Here is an 18,780-nt window from a genome sequence, read left to right as displayed (position 1 = left end):
CATGAAAAAAAAACATAATATAATATGACAACGAAAGTTTTCTCTAATAAGAGTGCATTTACGTTGCTCGAGGAAAATCAAAAGAGAAACTGAGTACCATTTTCCAACCTGAAAGAAATGGACTGTGTGTTAATGAAACTTCGAGTGACCATAATTGCTATTGTATTCAAGGTAAATGAAACTATGAGTACTTGGAACATTTTACAGAAGGGTTTAGTGGGTATATTGGACACAATTGTAGCTAGTGATGCAAACAATAGGAAATTGAATTATTTTGAGAGATGAGAAGAGGGTTTTACCTTGTATAGCAGAGGATAATCTCCGAATTTCCGTTTGACAAAAAAAAATAAAAAAATCCACATCCTATATATAGAAAAATCAAGTGCACAATATCTAAATGAAGAAGAATTTAGCAACACATCATATAAGTCTTATCTACAAACAACCTAACTAAGAGAATAAAACTGCAAATTTATGGCCAACGAAAAAGAGACACTTTGGAAATTAAAGTATTAGCTCAAACATAATTTCTTTGTCGGTCATTCTGGTAAAGTAAATTCATACATACTGTAATACAGGTCTTACCCTACGAAGAAAATAGAATAGAGAAGAAAATATAAACAATTGTCTGAATGCAACATACACAACAAAACAATGTAGCAATAAACAAGGTAAGGTATGCATAAATATCACGGAGGAAATTAATGTAATAAGTAAGTGTCCGATTTCTTGTGTCGAAAGGTAAAAGACTTTATTTTTTTTAAGAAAAGAGGAAACGCTAGTGTTGCATAGAGGAAGAGGTATTACTTGTAACCCTAAGGAATTTGATACAGAGAAACAACTGCAAAATCACTAAAAGGTATGACAACCTATATAAAAGAAAACTACAACGGAATGTAAGGGAAACAATGTACTCCCAAATTTCGAGAACCTGTAGGTAAATCCAATATGAAAAGAATTACAGAGCAATAACTATACCAAAATGGAGCCCCAAAACCTTGAATAGACATTAAGCAACAAATTTCCCATTTGGGTAAGATTTACGAGAGACAAGATTGACTGAAAATAATATTACAAATAAAGAATAAAGTAGACAGGTTTCTCGAATTCATAGAAGGGAGATATTTCTTACCCAAATCTAGATATAGTGGGTCAAATATAGCAGTTTGAAACCCTACTCCAAGATTCCAAAAACTAGAAACCTGTGAACAAAATCATTAATATAACTAGTAAATCATGTAAACACTAAGTAGAGTGAACCAAATTGAAAATCAAGAGTATGAGAGAAGGTATGATTAAATAATTATTACCTTAGCTTCAAGCTCAGAAACGAAACCAATAGGTGGAAACCCCACTGTGAAAAGTTTTGTGAGTCAACTGCCACCATGCGATATTTGGAGGAAGAATGATCAAGGAAGGAAACAAAATACATTTGTCTTCATAACCAATGGTGAGAAAACAACAAGTATGTCACAATTTCAAGTTAAAACCTAACTGTAATAAGCGACATGATCAATTAATTTGAAGACAAAAATAGGAAAAATGATGTGGTAATAATAAAATGAAGGTTAATTATACTAGGGACAAAACCTAACCTGTTGGATGACCATTGATCTAAATCCAACCAATCCCCACCATTGATTAAGTCAAAAGGTATAGGATACATGGCTCCACGTAAAGGATTCCCTCTCATTGATAGAAGGATCTAGAAGAATTCGTAGTATTCACATATATTTCCCTTCATAACTTAATATCACATCGAAATGTAACTACGATAATATATCATATATAAAATCAAGTGCAAATAAGCCATGCCATGGTGGATAGAAACGCTGATACAAGATGTGGAATGTGTCATATAGTTGCAAATGTAAATTTTAATGTCACCCCGTAAGGTGGTGTAAACGATAGGTTACCATAACCCATTTATATATATAATATTTGTAAAACACTTTCGAAATAGGAACTTATTGTGTTCATATGCTCAGTTATAAATAAAAATCAAAGTTGTATTAGTTGAACGCAAACTTTATATATGTTAACATATGTAAGGAATAGGGTGTTTGATAATTGTACCAAGGAAATCAATCAAACTAATATTTTTTCAAGAGAGAAATAGAATAATTAATTTAGAGCTAAGGAAGCTTTGGAAAGTATTTCAAATACATTTAAACTTTATCGATTCCTCCATTGGTAGAGTTAGAAGTGAGGGATGAATTTGACAAGGTAGAGAACCATAAATATTTACCATTACAAAACATATGAAAGATTTATGTTTTAAGTATAGGGGGTTTACGCAGTGCATTATATTAGATATCATTTTTGGGATTCAACTGCGTTAAGTAAGTCATTCACGTATGACCATTTCCATGAGAGGTAGTCATACGTGACTAATTTCTCATGATTTGAATAGTTCACTTAGCACTCATTGCATCGGGTGATGCTCACAGGGGTGAAGAAGTGGGATTGAAACTGGTGAATTGAATCACATAGCGTCAATCATCACTTCCGGGGCTTGCACCCGGTAACCAGGACTTCCCGGGAGGTCACCCATCCCAGATCTCCTCTAGCTCAAGCGCGCTTAAGATTTATGTTGCGAATCTTTAAATTGGTTAAAGAACTTAAGAATTGGTTTTGTATTCTTTAAAAAAAAAATAGTGTTATAGAGGGTGTCTTTACACTAACCTTGTACTCTGTGACTCTTGGGAAGTACCTCTCATTTGGCCAATGAGTTGGGAAAAGTGGTTATGGTTAATTAGTACTATTGATAGACACGTCAAGTAATACTATATTCCCTATGACTATGATGCATGATGTTCAACAACTTGATCACTAAAGGATTAAGCCTGGTAGGGCTTCTATCCCTAGACATGAGGTCTTGCCTATGTCATTTTGGCAAGGATGGTAGGTTATTTTGACCCACCCTATTTCAATCCTTTCTTAGTGGATTGTTATTTCAATCTTCAGCAAAGAAGAGACAAGTTGTAGAGATGGCGCATGATGGACATGATGGCATAATAATGGATGGATGTTGATTGGTGGAATTCCTCCCTAGTTGAGAGGGATAGTTAAAGAGTGTAACTAGGGGCTAATTCCCCTTCCTAGAAGCCTGTTATATATATATATATATATATATATATATATATATATATATATATATATATATATATATATATATATATATATAACAATCATAAATAATGAATAATTAACTAATAATCAGTGTTGAAGGGTCATGTCTCCAAGGACATGACCATTCACGAATGAGTACCTACATAGGTATATAATTGGGACCCTTAGTTATAATCAAATTATCTCATATCTTCTTGTACATATTGTTGATGTTCTATCTACAATTATTGTCAATGATGATAAGACATTGAAGTAATTTTTGCAAGCATATAACATACCATAAAAATTAAGAATATGAAATGCTGCAATGAAATTACCAATGCCTGACATTTTAAATTTAATAAAGCAATAGGTCACATAAATATCTCAATTCATATTCCTTTGATAATATTTGTACCACAGAGGAAATCAAATCAGATTATATTGAAGTAATTTAGACAATTGATCAGGCCAATTAAGTAAATAACTAATTCAAATCAACATATAAGAACAAAAACCAAATTAAACAAAAGAAAACAAAAATAAAAATGTCATATATAAGAATTGCATAACATAAAATTATAGTGGCACCATGATCTGGTTAGTGCAACAAGTGCATTCAAACCATTAATACATATGTCTTTATCCCCCAAAGCCGCCCTCCTCCTCTCAAATGAAAAGTGAGGGCTTTATATAAACAATTTTAAGTAAATGTTTCTTAACTAAAACAAAAACACAATGCATAATTAAAACTTTTATATGTCCACTTAGATGCAAAACCAAATGTCATGGATTCATACAATCTTGGATTTTAAATGGTTGTAATGATTTCCTCCTTAAATTAATATCATATATAATTCTCCGTCGAATTAATTGTGCTCAGGTTTGCAATTAATTTCAAGCATCAAGTAAATTAGAGTTAATAATAAGCCCCAAGGGTTAGCTCAACTAGTCAAACCCTCGTTGTTAAAGTACCTCGCCGATCAAGAGGTCACAAGGTCAATTCTCCTCGATGCCCTTGGGGTTAGGCTCAGCTAGTAAGCCACGCGGCTTGATCCCCGCGGGGCTTGATCCCTTGATCCCCTTCAGGGTTGATCAACTCAATTCTTTCCTATGGGAAAAAAAAAAGAAATAGAATTAATATTTTTAATAATCAATAAGAAAAACTACAACAAACATATTTTTCTTACCTAGTTTCTTTAAATTTTCGCATATCAAAACAAATCCTAGCTAGAAAGTTTCAACATAGTTCAATAAATCCAAATTTACTTCTAATATATTTATAAGATCATTTTATTCCTATACATAAACTTCTTATGCTGAAAATAAAGTTTACTATTTGTCACAATTATAAATATTATTTCATTGTTATGATTTGTCATGGGTTTTGTTCCATATTTTGGGATTTCCCATTCTTCGAAGTTTGCATATAAAATTTCTATGAATTTCTATTGTGAATTGTCAATCACGATCGAATTGATCAACAAAAATCATAGAAAATTGGTGATAAATAAATATGGGATTTCCCATTCCTCGAAGTTTACATATAAAAATTTCTATGAATTTCAATTGTGAATTATCAATCACGATCGAATTGATCAACAAAAATCATAAAATGTTGGTGATAAATAAATCTTGCAAAAAGTTAAAAAATCAAATCAAGTAAATTCAAGACAAGAGGTAAGGAAAGACTTTAACTTCCTATATGTGGAAAGTTGTTGCCTATTACCCATGAAGTGTTCTTTTTATATATCAAATCTTCTCACTATTTACTATGAAGTATTATCCCCTCATAATGTAAGGAGAGAGAGAAAAATTCAATGAATCTAATGGTTAAAATCATTCTTGATTTACAGTTAAAAGTAATATCAGATGGAAGATTTGTCTTTCCATTAATCCCCTTGTTTGATTCGCTGAGAATTGTATACGGAAATGTAAAGTGAGCCCTGTTGAGTCTTGACAATGTCATTCATTTCCATTACACTTTCACTATTATGTCCATTATATCACCTCCATTTCACTACTATGTCACCACATTCATCCCACTTTCATTATCATTGGGCCACCTTTATGTTTTTCCAATCTTTATTATTTCTAAGCCTTTTAAGTGAATTTGTGGTTAAACATTAGAAAATAATGTGCATATGCTTATACCTAACAAATGGGTTGAGGTTGTTGACATGTGTAGGTTGAAAGGAGACTTCTAGAAGACCCTTATGTGGCACTCTAAGGCCAAATTCGAATTTGGTTGGAAAGAATCATGGGATCATGAGGATATGTGTCACATCTCCTAATTGTATTGTAACTCTAAAAAGACATGTGTCTTATCAGTTCCTATTTTGATTAGGACTCTAGAGGTAGAGGGAGAGATTCATGGATTCTCATTAATGAGATGGCTCTCATCTTTTTGTATAAATAGGAGATCTCTCTCCTTCATTTGTTAGTCTTTTTAGTCTATTTTAGCTTAAGCTTGTTTTGTAGTTCTTCCTTGATGGCTTTTGAAAGCTTTGGAGAACCTTGTACTTTTGAAGAAATTGAATAAAGCTTTGATGTTCTCAACATGGAAGGAGATGTGAAGTAGATGTCATGGAGCATATTAGGATGTAAGGTAGAGTAGATTTCATTTTGTAAATATTGCTTTGTAGAATGTAAGGTAGATTAGATTTTTCATTCATGCAATTTTAATTCATGCAAGTGTGTTTAGTTTTGCTTTGATTTCATAGGTAGTAGGGGGCCCCTGCCTTGTATAGTTGTCTTTACTTTATTTTCTTGTATTTCTTTTTCTGATTTTCATGTATATTAATGTACAGTTTGAATTACTGCATTTTATTTTCTTTTTAACATGTATATTATTGTACATAAATTGCTTTCAAGTTGATTGTAGATTAGTGATGCACATAGCCTTTTAATGAACTAATGACGGATAGAATCATCTTGTCCTTTTGCTGAAGCAGCAAGGATACTGGGTCTCATAGTCATTCTCTCATTATTTGATTATTGCATTTTATTTTGATTGAACTAGTTGTATATTTACACTTTTGTTTAAATATTAACTCCATCAATAACATGTTTTAAGTTCTTTTGAAGTGCTAAGTTTTGGAAGTTACCATTAAGGACATAGGCCTTGCCTTGAAATCTTTATCCATACTTGTCCTTTAAAAGTATTCTTAAGACCTTAGAAAACCAACAAGAACAAAACCCCAAAAACAAAATAAACTATAAAACAACGAAGTAAGAGAAAGGTTAACTAAGCACATATAGTGCACCACACTTCATCAGTTTACGATACCCGGATTGATAATTTATGTAGAGCAATTTAAGACATTAAATTGACTAGACATTTTGGCGCCGTTGCCGGGGAAGTGTAATTAGGAGACCTTATTTCTTACATCTGGAAAAAAAGGTTAATAATTCTTGAGTATGCTCTCCTCTTGCACTTTGTGTGATCTAGAGGATCAGAAAAAGGATTATTAAGTAAAAAAAGAAAAATAATAATTCTTGAGTATGCTCTCCTCCTGCACTTTGTGTGATCTAGAGGATCAGAAAAAGAATTGTTAAGAAAAAATATAGGAGACAAAATAAAATTCATCACTTCAATTGATTCAAGAAAAAAAAAAAAAAAAAGAAAAAAAAGGGAGAAGAAAAAAAAAAAAAACTTCATTTCATTTCCATTTTCACTCCATGCCATCCATTTCATCAATAAAAGTTATTTCCCCATGATCATTTGCATTAAGATTGCCTAACTATCTCTATTTAGCTAAGTGGTTGCTGTGACACTGGTTTCCGCAGCTGATACCGGTTTCCGCAGCCACCACTCTGTTTTTCAAACTTACAGTCAAGATGTTAGTGCAATAAAATGAAAATGCAGGAATGACTAAACAATATAAAAATTCACAATTTCAAAAAAAAAAAAAAAAAAACTTCAAGTTGGACTATGCTCATCGAAATGTAAATCAACGTCTGAAGTTGTGTAATGAGTATAGGTTCCAGAAAGCTGAATGAGTATTGTGTCCTTCCTGAAGGCCGAATGTGTATTGGTGGGTGTTGTTATTCTGTGCCCGAATGAGCGAGCAATGATGATTCCTCCGACCCCATAAAAAAAAGAGGTTTAGCTCAATAAAAACAGCGAACTATTTACCCTGCTTAGGCCTTTGCCCCCACTACTGGTGATGCCCTTACCTCCGTAGGTTATGCATCTGGATTTGGATATTTATATGGAACGGGGCGAGAATCTTCTTCTCAATCTACTGAACCAACTGAAGAACCATTTGCTGGATCAACGGCTTAGTGAACGGAATAATCTGCTCCATCAACAGAATCCAAAGCGGTAAACTCCATTAAGCCCGCTGAAGAGTCTCACCCTCACCAATTGAGAATTAACTCGCTGATCAGAGAAATTGATAAAAAGTGTCTCTCTGGCTTTCTTATAGGAAAGGTTGACCTTCGGCACATACATGATAGATGGAGCGGCACGAGTCAATGGTGTGATGAGAATGAATGACGAATTGGAAAGATCTTCACAGGCCGAACGCAGAACAGTATAGAAAGAAAAATTAACTCAGGAAAAATGCGTAAACAGCTAAAAAATGTCAAACTTCAAACGTTCGATTTGCCCAAATGGAGACAAATTTCAAAAAAATAAAACATGGGTTTTTTTGCCAGGTGGGTTAATTAGATAACTCAAAAACCGTTTGAGGAAATTCGTGGCGGTCTGGGAGACATCTTTGGTTCTTCGGAGCCTCTTTTTTTGCCGCCGCGTGAAAAAATTGAGTTATTAACTGATAGTTTGATTAATTAATTAACTCCGCGTGTCTGAGGAGGAGAAATCCAAATAAGAGTCATCTATGTGCTGTTGTTCAAGCCTAATTATAGTCTTATTCGTTGTACTGTTGAGACATGACCGTAATATCCGCAACCGTTTGATGAGATATGTACACAGTCATCCGATCTGGAAGGTTCCCGCTGTTACCTTACCCATACCATACACCTCACATGCTTTGCTGAAAATTCGTCAAAGTCAAGTGATTTATTTGAAGCGAAAGTCAAATCAGTTAATTGCAGCTCAAACATGTAAATTGCATAGTTCAACAGCATCTATCGGTGAAGGCAGCCAATTCCAAGATTGAAGACTCAACAAAACATGGCAGTTTTCCAAACAAAGCTTGGCAGAGCTGAACCGTGAATTGCACTAGTTAAGTTAGTTGTCTTGAAGGGGCACATTTTTTTCTCTTCCACGCACATAGCCACTCCATTTCACAGTACTTTCTACACTCTGCACTTTCCGCAGCTCACACAACGTTTCCGCAGCCAATCCCGGATTCCGCAGCTGTTTTGTTAAACTCTAGGTTGCAGGTGTCATCAAGAAAAACAAGTCACATGGGTAGCTAGGGAAATGTCAGTACATGGATGGTGTCCTATTCATTTGGTCAAATTTGATGAAAAAGACCCCGGTCAAAGGGAAGTCAAAATGTGTGTTATCCCAAAGTCGCCACACTGAGTCGCCACACTAAGTCGCTGCATGTCAAGAAAAAATAATAATTTTGAATCAATGAAATGAACAAGTTATTTTCTCACTTTTCTGAGGGTATTGATTAATTTTGGACTGATAATGAAAGATGAATGGCTAACTTTTTATTCAAGATTTTTAGCTACAGAGCTGTTCCCCAATTCCGCAGCCAGAAAAACCTCATTGTTCAAATCAGCCTATCTTTCTCATACAAAATCAGATTTTGATGATTTAAGTACCATTGGAAAGATATCAACAAGATCTATACAATGAGAAATATATCATTAGAGTTTGAAATGGCAAATAATGAAATAAATTGCTGAAAAGAAGCAACATCAACTTGAGGCACTAATTCCAAAGCAGGTATAAATTCTTTTGATTTTTCCTTTGAGAACTTGTTTCATTAATACAAATTCTTTGTTTTGTGTGTAAATATCATAACTAGGGACATTGATCACCTCTCTCCTTTGATAATCTTACATTCCATTGCAGAAGAAGTATTAGTTTTTTTTGCAGGTTCCAGGAGGAAGGACAAATGACTACAAGAGAATGGTGTCTCTCTAAGATACCAATTTGTTTCATAAGAGGATGATCAACAACAAAGAGGAAAGATGCTGATGTAAAATCAGATCCAAACACTTGAAAAACTTTCAGATACTATTGTCTCTATCACATCCATCCATCACATCCATACTTCATAATAAACCATTCACCTCATTCCACTCCATATTTTCCATTTACATTCACATACACTTTCCATCTCTTTTTGTCCATTCATAACCCACAAATAAAAGCAAGAGGCTCATTCACATGCTTATTGCCATTGCCATTTCTGTTCTCCATTGCCATTTTCCATTTTCATTTTCCATTCCTTGTCATTTTCATTCCGCAAATAAGCCCTGCTTCAATGCAAATTATTGAGTCCATAGTCCTTTGAGTCTAAGTTCTTTGTAAAAACACCTTGAGGCTTGCATGCCTTAATGGCAAGTCCTCATACTGACAAACAATGGGAATACATTAATGTCCCTTGTTCGTTAGATCTTCTAGGTGACTCGACATCAGCAAATTCATTCGTACCTAGCAAGATGTGTTTGGGCATCTTGACTCTCATTGTCATCAATGGTGAGAGTTTTCGTGTTGACTAGTGGCATCCATTAATGGCCAATAAGCCAACAATTTCCTACTATGTTCGACATCAGAACATCTTTTCACATAGTAGGAATTGTGCCAATGAGTTTTGAAGACATGAAGACTATTATTTTCAGCATTTTGGAGCAGATTCAGCAAGTTTTAGTAGAAGCAATAAAAAGTCATCTTATCTCTCTATCCATGACTCCTCTTGTTCAGCCACTTGAAGAAGAATATGATCAGAAATTTTCAGCCACTACACATACAACTCATCCATTCCAAAGGGTAAGTGAAGGTACGTCATTTTCTAACTTTTGACCATAGAATTCCATAAAAAGCTAGAATGATAATTGTTGGAAAAACATTTCTCTTCCTCATTTCATAAAATTGCCAATACCATCAGTTGGGGGGGGGGGGGGAATACATTCATATTCATATCTTTCCATGTCCATATCATATTCAGGAACTCAAATACTTCCAACATATATTAATTATTACATTGCTATTATGAGCATACAATGGCTTTTGAAAAAGTGCTTAAAGTATAAATTGGATACAAACAAAATCATGGTTGTCACACAAGAACCAACCATCATGCAATCCAATAAAGATATACTTTGCAACAATAATCAAAATATCATTATGCAAAGTTCAAAGATCAAAATAGAAGAAAAGAAAAAAAATGGTTGTAACACAAGAACCAACCATGTTGTAATTCAAGTGAAACACTTTGCAGGAATATGAAGTTATCAAATGATATCATGCAAAGTTAAGCCAAAACTCAAGGATCAAAAGAGTTAATGTAATATATGTTGCATGAGGACATGCAATAGCTTCAGTTGGGGGGTATGTTGAGTCTTGAAAATGTCATTCATTTCCATTACACTTTCACTATTATGTCCATTATATCACCTCCATTTCACCTCCATTTCACTACTATGTCACCACATTCATCCCACTTTCATTATCATTGGGCCACCTTTATGTTTTTCCAATCTTTATTATTTCTAAGCCTTTTAAGTGAATTTGTGGTTAAACATTAGAAAATAATGTGCATATGCTTATACCTAACAAATGGGTTGAGGTTGTTGACATGTGTAGGTTGAAAGGAGACTTCTAGAAGACCCTTATGTGGCACTCTAAGGCCAAATTCGAATTTGGTTGGAAAGAATCATGGGATCATGATGATATGTGTCACATCTCCTAATTGTATTGTAACTCTAAAAAGACATGTGTCTTATCAGTTCCTATTTTGATTAGGACTCTAGAGGTAGAGGGAGAGATTCATGGATTCTCATTAATGAGATGGCTCTCATCTTTTTGTATAAATAGGAGATCTCTCTCCTTCATTTGTTAGTCTTTTTAGTCTATTTTAGCTTAAGTTTGTTTTGTAGTTCTTCCTTGATGGCTTTTGAAAGCTTTGGAGAACCTTGTACTTTTGAAGAAATTGAATACAGCTTTGATGTTCTCAACATGGAAGGAGATGTGAAGTAGATGTCATGGAGCATATTAGGATGTAAGGTAGAGTAGATTTCATTTTGTAAATATTGCTTTGTAGAATGTAAGATAGATTAGATTTTTCATTCATGCAATTTTAATTCATGCAAGTGTGTTTAGTTTTGCTTTGATTTCATAGGTAGTAGGGGGCCCCTGCCTTGTATAGTTGTCTTTACTTTATTTTCTTGTATTTCTTTTTCTGATTTTCATGTATATTAATGTACAGTTTGAATTACTGCATTTTATTTTCTTTTTAACATGTATATTTTTGTACATAAATTGCTTTCAAGTTGATTGTAGATTAATGATGCACATAGCCTGTTAATGAACTAATGACGTGATAGAATCATCTTGTCCTTTCGCTGAAGCAACAAGGATACTGGGTCTCATAGTCATTCTCTCATTATTTGATTATTGCATTTTATTTTGATTGAACTAGTTGTATATTTACACTTTTGTTTAAATATTAACTCCATCAATAACATGTTTTAAGTTCTTTTGAAGTGCTAAGTTTTGGAAGTTACCATTAAGGACATAGGCCTTGTCTTGAAATCTTTATCCATACTTGTCCTTTAAAAGTATTCTTAAGACCTTAGAAAACCAACAAGAACAAAACCCCAAAAACAAAATAAACTATAAAACAACGAAGTAAGAGAAAGGTTAACTAAGCACATATAGTGCACCACACTTCATCAGTTTACGATACCCGGATTGATAATTTATGTAGAGCAATTTAAGACATTAAATTGACTAGACAAGCCCTTTCATGAAAATATTTAACAAGCCTTTTCCAAAGTGACTCTTATAAGATTAAGAATAGAATATGAGTTTAAGAATAGAATATCGACCTTCTGAACCAGACGTTACTGGCTCTGATACCAATTTTAAGCAGGGGCTTCTGTCACAAGCTTGCTACTGGCTGTGTCTCTTCGATTATCTTTGATAGCTAACTCCTAGTGAACCAGTGGTGAACTCAGCACGAACCTACTCAGAACTTTCACGCTCTCACAGCCTCAACAATGGCTTTCTCGCCTAACAATGGCCTAGGCGTCCCTTTGTTCCTTTGGCGAACCTATGATGAACTTCTTGTGAACTTCGGATGAAAGCTCAAAGATAACTACTACCACAACAGACAATATAAATGCACAAAGTATTCATATGCAGAATGGTGTACTCATATTATTTCAGAATGGATTTCAGGATTTTTATAGAGAGATTCTTTATCAGAGATTGACTATCTTCACATTTATCAGACTATATGTTGTTCACAAGGAACAAGCAATACCGAAGGCTACCTCGTGGAAGATAGGCTCTGCCTCAAAATATGACTGGACTCATACATAGACTCGAAAACTTCTAAAATGATCTAGCCACGTTAGGTTCTTACCAGTGCCGAGCACACTGATACGCAGGCTTCTCAGATCAAACTGACTCTCTCTAAGAAACTCTAAGACTCGATGCCTTAACAATGAGCCTTACCCTCGTTATATAGGAAATGAGAGGGGACAAGCATTACTGTAGGCCATCAGTAGATTGACCGAAAGGTGGATGGAACCATTGCTTTTGGGTAACGCTAGGCTGACATCCGCACAAAGATTCCAGTCTGGAAAAGCAAATATTACAGAAAAGATTTCTGACAAAACAAAGTGGATGCTTTTCATCTATCAAAGCCCATGAGAAAAGATGAAGCATAAATTATTTACATAGTGGAGGCTTTAGTACAGCAAAGCCCACGGGAAATCCGATCACAATTAGGTCCTTATGATTGGACATCATAATTACACTATGGATGATTTTTATGGAAAGCCCATGTGAACAGTCATAATACAGTAAGTTCAAGGAATCTATTTCCTTTGTACAATAATTCATCCTAGGATTTTGTGTATATCCTGCGGATGATCATAGGTTTACCCAGAACAATTCGATGTTTGACTTTATAGTTAGAACTAACCACTCTAAATGTTCCCTCATATATTCTTGGAGTGAATAGTTTACATTATGAAATGGCGACCATTCTTTGTCTATCATTTCTTTGACAGTTTTGTAGATGGAATGAAAACATTCTCCAATACCATGTTCATGGCACCAATCACAATGTTTTCTAAGGTATGATTCATGGTAAACAAGATCCATTGCAGTTCTATTTACACCATTGTCACGCCACCAATCTTGGAACCATTGGCACTATTGATTTTTCTGGGAGGCGCCTGTTGTGCTAAATTTTAACTTTGTATAGTGAGTTTTTGTTTTGTCATCAAGAATAAGAAAGTCCCACCAAATTTGTTTATAACCTGCAAAATCATACACAGTGTCAGGAAAAATAATCTTTGGGTCATTTCTTGGCCATCGGGCATAAGGTTGGATTGGCCAATGTCCTTGTTCATTCCAGAGATCTCTTGTTCGGTAGATAGAGAAGTATCTTTCATGTATGCCGGTACTAGATCCTCCATGGTACCATATGCCACCAATATCATGGAAATTTTGTTCCAGAGCTACTTGTGCAATTCCGGCATCTCTTCGTGCTTTGTCATAAATCATGTCATGAATCCACTTGCTTCCTTTTGGATATACTTTCTGTTCTAGCACAAGGTGCTAGATGTCAGTGGGTGGTTGCAAGATGGCATCCAATATTTTCGTATTTTAGAGTTGCCATGTGGGTTTCCAGTTTATTTTGTACTCTTCCCAATCTTGATCACTTGGGATGGTACGTAGGACCTCTTGCTTTTGGTGTTGGTCCCACTCAGTGACTATCATCATAACATGATCTTGGGGTTCAAGATATTCTCTACTGAGAAAACCTGGAAGATTATTTTCTTTTCCCTTGATATGCTCAACTTTAAAATCAAAGTTGGCAAAAAGTGCTTGTCATCTGGCAAATTTTGCTTCTCCAGCTTTTCTGATGTCCTTTGTCAGGACTTTCTGTAAAGCTGATGCATCAGATCTAAGTAAGAATGGTTTATTGATGAGATATACCTCAAACTTGCTGATACAATTATAGGTTGCTTTAACTTCTTTTTCTATTGTGGAGTAATTTTGTTCGGCTGGATTCCATACTCCTGATGCAAACTGAACAATTTTTTCAGCATCCCCATTCTTTTGCTTCAAGATTCCTCCCCATCCTATGTTGCTTGCATCTGTTTCCACAATTCTAAATGCAAGATCATCGGCAACATATACAATTGGCAGAGTTTTTACCTTAGCCTTAATATTTTGTACTGCCTTAGTATGGACTTCTGTCCATTCTGGGGGATTTTTCTTCAATCTTTTATTCAATATTCTTCTATCACTGGCACAGTCTTGGTAGAAGTTACTGACATAATTGAGACATCCTAGAAATCTTTGCAGTTGGTTCTTATCTGTGATGACATCTGGAAATTTGTCTGCAAACTCCAATGCATGCTTTTGTAGTGAGATCTATCCATTGGAGATAGTATGTCCCAAAAATTTTATAGTGGTCTGAAATACCTCTATCTTTTTCTTGCTGAGTACCAGGCCATTGTGCTTGACTAAATTCTTGAAAATATTTACATGCTTGAAGTAATCTTGAATATTTTTAGAAAATATCAACACATCATCTATATACACAATAAGCCAATCAAAGTAAGGCTTAAAGATCTTATCCATTACCTTCTGGAACTTGGATGGAGCATTCTTTAGTCCAAAAAGCATTACGTTCCACTCGTAGTGGCCGGCTGGTATGATGAAAGCAGTTTTAAACTTATCTTTTCTTGAGATGGCGACTTGCCAAAATCCTGCCTTCAAGTCGAACTTAGAAAAGATTTTAGCTCCTACTATCCTTCTGATTAAATCACCTTTGTGGGGTATAGGATATGTATCATCTGTTAAAACTGAATTTAGAGGTTTGTAGTTTATCACTAACCTTGGAAATCCTCTAATCTGTTATGCTCTCTTGTTAACGTAGAATCCATAACAGTTCCAAGGACTATCTGATTCTCTGATAATTTTTCTATCTAGGAGCTGTTTGATCTCTTTTTCATAGAGATCTTTGTATTCTTTATTCATGGGGATCGCTCAGCTCTTACAAGGTTTACTAGCATAACCTTCTTTGTAAGGGAGCTCAACTGTATGCTACTTCCTATGCCAAAATGCATTGGGTTCTTCAGAGCAGCATTCTTCTTCAATTTTCTTCCTCAAATCCTCGATTCTCCTTTTTACCTGAGGATGTTTGAGCTATTCTTCAATTCTGAGAGTGGATTTCATATCTTTTAGATCTGACAGTCTTGCTTCGGCTTTATCCAAATTTTGCATAGTTTGGACCATCGTGGAGATCCTTGGATTTGAAATATATGGCAGTTCAATCTTCTTTCTTGTTCCTTTAGATGTGGGGACTGATATAAAATATCCGGCTTTTCCACCTTTCAATCTTAGTGAACCATGAGGTTCGACAACTGCTAAGAAAACATTTCCAAGAATGCAATAAACAGGAATATCTGCAACTGCGAATTTTAAGTTAATGGAGTGCCATTCAAAACATAGAGATGCTTTGGGTACTTCATACATAAGCTTTTTATTACCTAGACCCACCACTTTTCTTTCTGCAGCAACCCAATATTTTGCTGGAATGGTCTTTATATTGAGAATATTTATATCTACTCTTGAATCAATAAGTGCAACCATTGCAAAAATTTCTCCTTTAATACAGATATTAATCCTGACATGATGCTGCTGATAAGAGATGGTCATAATCCTCATCTCTTTGAATCCAAAATTTGGATCCTTAACTCCTTCAGCAATTTCAATTTTTTGATTACTAGTGTATTGGGCAGTGTCCCATGGCTGGTCCTCATCTTCTTATTTATTGACTACTTTCTTTCCCTTTTTTAGCTCTATAATCTGGGACTTCATAGCAGAGATTTCTGTCTTGATATTGTGAATCTCGCGACTCACTTCTCCTAAGGTGAGAGATCTCACCCTATCAGGTTTCTCTTGGTGCCTTTGAAATGATTTAGTGTTTCTTTCAAATGAGGCATCAGTAAACAAAGATTTCTTACCTGAATCTCTTGAAGCTCTGGATTTGAGTTGGTCCATGTATGCTTCAGTCAGGCGATTTTTCATTTCTCCTTCTTCCATGGCCTAGATTTGAGATAAATTTTTTATCTCATCTTCTTTTGTTGCAGCCATTAAGACTTTTTCTTTTTGTGGCCTGGAATTCTCTTCTACTTCACTAGATTCACTAAAGAATTCTGAATCAGAATCATAGTGAATTTGACAGGCACATTCTTCAGATTCAGAACATGAACAATCTGAAATATCTGAATCTAAATATTGCTATATGTGAGCTTGTAGTTCTTCTGTAGAAGAAGAACTGAAAGAATCATAAGATGATTCTTCAATCTGGTGCTGCTGAGCCAGGTCTCTGATCACCACATTGGGACAACGTTCTACTTTATGAGTATGGGAACCACACTTCATGCATTGCATTGGTCCCTTGCTTTCTTGCTTAACTTATTTTCCTCTCTGAACAAAGGCTTGAGATTTCTTGCCTCTGTTTTTCTTTGAATCTTCACCTTCTGGGCATCTAGAAGAAGTATGTCCATTTTGTCCACATAGCCAACATGTGAGTTTATTCCATTTTTCTTGCTTTGATGTGTGCAGATGAATATCAAAAGGACTATAGTAATGCGTTCGCGAAACATATTTACAATATCCCTTTTTTCTTCTAGAGGTTTGGCCTCGAGATTGCTTGGGATATTTCTTTCTGCCCTTTGGATAATTTCTACGATTTTTGTAGAATGTTTCTTTGAATTCTCTTTTTGCTCTTTTCTTTGCTTTTCTCCTTTTTACCAAAGGATCATCTGCTGTAAGTCCATATTTACTGCAAATGGGCTTTTTGTCTGGTAGTCTAGAAAGCTTTTCCAAAGATTTGTTGAATTTGAAACTGATACAGAGACTTACTAAGGTCTTTGTGGTATGAGCATATATTTCTCCCCTCATATATGACTCAAATGGCAATTAAAAGATTTCTTGTAATCTGATATAGTCTACAAACCTGGATGGCAGAGCTGCAAGATAAACTTGTCTCCATAACAAGTTCTTTGAATCTTTAACTTCATAAATTCGCTACATCCAATATCTATGGAAGTCTTCCAACTGAGACATTTTATGGCATTTTAGATTCATAAGAATTACTTCATTTCTATTTTCAATTTCTGTCTCACTACCACACCAGTGTTCAAGGATCATTGATGTCAATGCTCCTATCATATTACTGATAGTGGTGCCATCTGGATTATGTATGACATCTCCATTCTCATCTTTGAGAACTTCTTCTTCCATTTTTGCTATGAGTTTTGGAGATGACTCTGTCTCCCACCACCTGAGAAGTGTGCCTGTAAAGCACTGTATAATTGTCCTGCAAGCATCAATCTCACTTTTTCCCCTTAGACACATAAGTTTGTATTCAGTATACATCATGTCTATGAGCTGTCTGATTTGACCAATGCTATCAATGTTCCATTCTCTGTGAGTTTCTGGAAGAAAGGTATGAGCTTTAGGGAGCTTACCTTTGCCTTCAATATCAAGTGTTGGATATTTACTGAACTTGTGCTCAAGAGGTTCATAAATGGGAAAGATCTGAGTATCAAGATCTTTGAGTTCTTTCTTCTCTTCTTCTTCATCCTTGAATAAGGATGCAATGGTTACTTTTTCAGTAGCCTCAGATTCTGAAGAAGTGGCTACTTCTTTTTGGAACAGTGCTGGGAACCTATTGATAGGCTTAACAGGGTCCTGCATCTTTATATTTCTTTTGAAAATAAAGGAGTTAGGAATTGGTTTTTCTGTTTTTGACAGATTCATCTTTTCTACTTTATTTGTCAAACCAGATATAAGATTCTTAGTTGTATCCAGATGATCAACTAATTTATCTTCTACTCCTTCTATCTTTGATAAAGTTTCTCTAGCATATGTACGAATAATAGTAGAATCATACTATACATTGTTCAAACATTTATTTACTTTGTTTATTGATACTTGGACAGTATCAAAGTGATCTTTCACTTCTGCTTCTTTGGTTATGTTAATTTCTAAGCCTTTCATTGCCGTGTTTGTCCAATTCAGCTGTTCACTTGCCTTTTGTATTCTGCCATCAATGCCTAAGGCATTATCATCTTCCTGCACAAGTGGAATGGCTTTGGCTGCATTCTGGTTTACGCCAATAACAATTCCTTTGAATGGAGGAAATGTTGATGGAGTTTCTACTTTGCTTCCATCTAATGCAGTCCAGGCATGCTTATTAGCTGAAGTAGTTGATGATGAACCAGTGAAAACATTTATTAGAGAAATATTATCTTTCCAAGAATAGAAAGATATCCATGAATTATTAACTTCCATGTAATGCTTCCAATCTTCAGCTAATTGCTTTTTCTCTTGTGGAGTATAAGTCTTGTCAAATTCTTCTGCTTGGGGATTGGTGAATAAATCCCAGTTAAGCATTGCTTTCATCCATTTGGCACTGATTTCAGACTTTAAACATCTATCCATAAGAGAAAAGAATTTGTGCATTTCCATCACAGTAGGCT

This window comes from Pinus tabuliformis, chromosome 8, assembly GCF_031772625.1.
Source record: "Pinus tabuliformis cultivar Carrire ecotype Pingquan chromosome 8, CPIR1, whole genome shotgun sequence".
NCBI classification, from domain to species: domain Eukaryota; kingdom Viridiplantae; phylum Streptophyta; class Pinopsida; order Pinales; family Pinaceae; genus Pinus; species Pinus tabuliformis.
The sequence above is the reverse complement of the archived record's forward strand: the minus strand, read 5'-3'. Positions refer to the sequence as shown.